This window comes from Rutidosis leptorrhynchoides, chromosome 2, assembly GCF_046630445.1.
Source record: "Rutidosis leptorrhynchoides isolate AG116_Rl617_1_P2 chromosome 2, CSIRO_AGI_Rlap_v1, whole genome shotgun sequence".
Taxonomy (NCBI): domain Eukaryota; kingdom Viridiplantae; phylum Streptophyta; class Magnoliopsida; order Asterales; family Asteraceae; genus Rutidosis; species Rutidosis leptorrhynchoides.
Window position 1 is genome coordinate 310,676,497 of NC_092334.1, and position 5,611 is coordinate 310,682,107.

A 5,611-nucleotide genomic window follows, 5' to 3' on the forward strand; every position below is an offset into this window, starting at 1 on the left:
AGCTCTGATACCAAATGGTAGGTCAGATCATGATGAGAATTGAAAAAACAAGAGATAGAATGAGATATGGGTGAACAGTTAACAGATTCGGTATTAGAGAGTTTTGGTATATTACAATTCCACAACTTCTTACACTAGTTTACAATGCAATGGGTATCTAATTGGACTACTTAGGTTCCTTATATAGCCCTCTTTTAAGGAACCATCTATTAAGCTTGTTTCACATTAACAATATATACATTTGTGGTCCAAACAATAAAGCTTAGGCACAAACTTTGGAGACACAAATGACAAATTAGCACCACTATCAAATAGTATTCTCGTAGGATTAGAGTTAACCACGAAAGTACCTGAAACGACTTCATTGGGCTTCTTGTCTTCCTTATTAGTCATCAAATAATTTCGGCCCTTTGCCGTACCCGCCGACTTATCAAGCTTCTTGTTTTAATCCCCATACAAATCGGGACATTCCGACTTTCTGTGCCCTTCCTTTCGGCAATTAAAACATGTGAGTTTGTTAGAAGATGGTGTAAAGACCCGTCCTAATCCATCTGGATGAATACATTACATTTGGTTACATCGCAAGGTACTTGACCTCTATATGATACATTTTATAAACATTGCATTCGATTTTAAAAGACAAACTTTCATTACATCGAAAGCTGACGGCATGCATACCATTTCATAATATGTCCAACTATAATTGACTTAATAATAATCTTGATGAACTCAACGACTCGAATGCAACGTCTTTTGAAATATGTCATGAATGACTCCAAGTAATATCTTTAAAATGAGTAAATGCACAGCGGAAGATTTCTTTCATACCTGAGAATAAACATGCTTTCAAGTGTCAACGAAAAGGTTGGTGAGTTCATTAGTTTATCATAATCAATCATTTCCGATAATATAATAGACCAAAAGATTTCATTTTTCATAAACATCATTCTCATATCAGGCATTTCGCAAACTGTATAGAGATAAAAATCATTCATATGGTGAACACCTGGTAACCGACCTTAACAAGATGCATATAGAATATCCCCATCATTCCGGGACTCCCTTCGGACATGATAAATTTTAAGTACTAAAGCATCCGGTAATTTGGATGGGGCTTGTTGGGCCCAATAGATCTATCTTTAGGATTCGCGTCAATTAGGGTGTCTGTTCCCTAATTCTTAGGTTACCAGACTAAAAAGGGGCATATTCGGTTTAATAATCCAGCCATAGAATGTAGTTTCGATTATTTGTGTCTATTTCGTAAAATATTTATAAAAGCAGCGCATGTATTCTCAGTCCTAAAAATATATTGTAAAATCATTTAAAAAGGGAGCAAATGAAACTCACAATACGATATTTTGTAGTAAAAATATGCATACGACGGAACTGAACAATGCAAGATTGACCTCGGATTCACGAACCTATATCATTTATATATATATTAATACATATAATCGTAATTGAACAGTTTCATATATTATAACTTATTTTATATATTATATATATATATTTAATTTGTGTATATACATTTATAATGACTAATATTTATATAGTTATATATATTTAGTTAATATTATATTAAAAATACTTAATTTGTTATATATGAATATCTATATAAAAATGTTAATATGATTAATACATACTTATATGAAATATTACTAAAAGTATATTTTTATATACAAAATATTTATTTGGTAACATAATGTCAATAATAGTAATAAAAGTTGTTTTTGATTATAATGATAATAATACTACTATTAATAATAACTATAAAAATAATGAATTTACAAATAATAATATTACTAATATTTACTTTAATATCTATAATGATAATAATCATAATAATACTACTAATAATAATACTAGTACTTATGATAATAATAAAAATAATAATGATGATGATAATAATAATAATAATAATAATAATAATAATAATAATAATAATAATAATAATAATAATAATAATAATAATAATAATAATAATAATAATAATAATAATAATAATAATAATAATAATAATAATAATAATAATAATTTGTAATAAACTTAATCATAATTCTTATATTATTTTCCTAACACTAATATCTTTTAAATCTTAAACTTATCTTAATCTTAACATTTTAATAAAATAACATTAACATAATAATAATTAATTAATTGATAATAATAATAATAATAATAATAATAATAATAATAATAATAATAATAATAATAATAATAATAATAATAATAATAATAATAATAATAATAATAATAATAATAATAATAATAATAATAATTTGTAATAAACTTAATCATAATTCTTATATTATTTTCCTAACACTAATATCTTTTAAATCTTAAACTTATCTTAATCTTAACATTTTAATAAAATAACATTAACATAATAATAATTAATTAATTGATAATAATAATAATAATAATAATAATAATAATAATAATAATAATAATAATAATAATAATAATTATAATAATAATAAAAATAAAAGTAATACTACCTTAAAAGAGGTCATAAGCTTTAAAAAAAATACATGTCCTTGCTCGGGCTCGAACTCGCAACCTCTCGCTCAGCCAAACATCTTCTAAACCATTCATCTATTTCTAATTTTCTGATTTATATTCGGTATTTATTCTATATAACCCGTACTATTTTGGCCCAACAGCAAATCATATACGGCCCAACAGCTAATTCCTAAATCCAAATGAAGCCCGCTAGTCGATAAGCCCAATCACACTTGGCCTAATTTTCTTCAGCCCACCCAGTAATTTAATCTCGGCCCAACCAATCAATATCATGGTTAATGGATCTACAAGCCCAAATGTAAACTAGTTATATCTCAGCCCAAACAGATCTGTTATTAAAAAAAACTTTGTCGTGGCCTGGTTTCGATCCTGTGACCTCTCAATCAATAAACACCCTTCCAACCACTAAATTGTTAAATTATTCTTGTATTAACTTGCTTAATTAACTATTTATTATTTATAAAACTGTTCAATCATCATCAACAACCTATAATCATCATCGATTAACACCACAGAAACATTAACACCATCGTCATTATCATTCATCATTATAATCATAATCATCATTCGATTTCATCTTCTTTTTTAATCACTTCATACTCGTGTATCACCATTGACGTCTTCATCGCGTATCTCTATTATTTTTGGACCAAATCATCACGACATCATCAACATCGTGACTTCATCACTGTAACATCATCAACATCTTCTATCATCTTGCTCACGTATCATCCATCTTCATCATCAACATTACTCGTTGATCATAACCCTCTTCATCAAGCTTCGCTATCCTCACCATTACCCCATATATACTACCATCATCATCAACGTTGGATAAAAAAAATGTAAAATAGCGAGCAACAGAATTCCTGGAACAACAGTCGAATAGCGATGCCTTTGGGTTTCACAAAGAAGAAGGGAAAAGAGAGAGAGAGAGAGAGAGAGAGAGAGAGAGAGAGAGAGAAAAGAGAGAGAGAGAGTGACGGTTTAGTTCAACGGAGGTGGTGGTTCAAGATGTGATATTCAAAGGAGATGGAGGTCTTTAATGGTGATGGGTTTGGTGGTTTTGTGGTGGTGGTGGTGGTGTGGAGTCTCGGACAGAACATAAATAAGATGCAGGAGTGTTTGTCGATTTAGATTGAATGAGAGAGAGAGAGAGTGTGAGATGGTGAGAGATGAAAGTGGTGGTGGTGTTTGATCTTAGGTGGTGACGGTTGTAGGTGATAGTGAAGGAGTGGTGGTCGCCGGTTATGGTGGCGGTGACGGTGGTGGAGCTGTAGAAGGGGTGGCCGACGAGTGGTTCTAGTGTGACCTTAAAACTCTTGTATCTATATACATTTAAGGATATACATTTTACTTTTAATTATAATATTAAATATTAATAATCTTTAATAATAATTACAATATAATAATAAGTAACTATTAAATATGTGAGGTTTGAAAATCATTCAGCCGACAGTTGAATTCGGATATTACATTGTGCCCCGTTGATAATTAGTGGCGTATAAAAGTACTCAGAAAAATCCCAAATTTTTAAATTAAATATATTTATTTATTTTGGTCATTATGGTATAAAATTCGATCATTAACTATTAAATAAAATTACATTAATTATTCACTTCCAACCTCAAGTAAAATATAAAAAAGTTTTAAAATTTAATAAATAGCTCCTAAATATATTTTTACTAAGTCTATAATTTATAAAACCCATTTTCGGATCACCATTTATTTTAAAATCACATAAGTTACTTTTTAACTCGTTTACTATCTATCGAATGACAATTGAGCGTTACCATCGTTTATTAAATAACTTCAAAATCACAAAATACATATTCTAATACTTTATTTATATATATATACTCTTTAAATAATAATTATTATATATTATTATTATTTTTCAACATTGATTATAACAATTACAATATATAATATTTCATTTTATAATATACATATATATTTAATTATATGCATATCTATATATTATATATTAAATTAATGATATTAAATATACTGATATTATTTTATATATTTATTTCCAAAAATTAAATCATATATTATTTCAAATAATATTTCAAATAAAATTTATATATATCTACTTACAAATTAGTTGTTCGTGAATCGTCGGGAATGGTCGAAGGTCAATTGAATATATGAAATGGTTCAAAATTTTTGAGACTCACATTACAGACTTTGCTTATCGTGTAAAAACCATATAAAGATTAAGTTTAAATTTGGTCGAAAATTTTCGGGTCATCACAGTACCTACCCGTTAAAGAAATTTCGTCCCGAAATTTGAGTGGAATGGTCATGGATGTCAATAAGTATGTTTTCATGACACATACAAGCTGAAAATTAGAGTTTTATCATCATCAAGTAATATAGATAAAACAATTTGATTTTTGTTAAGAGTACGAGTGAAGTTATCAAAAAAGAGTGAAATGAATAATTGCATGTTCGTCTTAACCAGTGACGTAGTCACGGTTGATTTACGGAATTCAAGGATTTAGAGAAAATCTTTGTAATAAGATTTGGTTCTCCGATAATTAAGGAAATTAGAATCCTCTTTGGTTAAATGCGATAATCTGTTTTGATTGTTCTGTCCTCATTTCCTTTATATTATGGAGTTTCATCCTTTTGTTTTCTCTTCCCGACTTTAAGTCAAGTGAATAATGATCCAGATTTAGTAGGTATGAAGTTTCGAATGAACATGACTAACGTTCTAAGAGAGAAATTGTAATAGCATGATCTTGATTGGTTAAATTACCAGAATTCAAGAGAAAAGATAGAACTATCATGAAAATATGTTATTGATATGTCTATAGATTAGACAGAATGTAAGAGTCGTGTAACATAGCACATGATGACGTTATGGTCTGTGAATTATCACGTTTCATTAAAAACTCGGCATGACTTACTGTAATATAATCACGTTGATCAAGTGTCATTATATTATACTAACTCATGCATCAGTTCTCAACAATACTTCAAAAACATTCATAATTTAAATTCAAATATTTACAGAATATAGAAACTAAAACAGTTTCCTTTTATGAGATATCACAGATAGTGCGGAAAGATAATTAATATC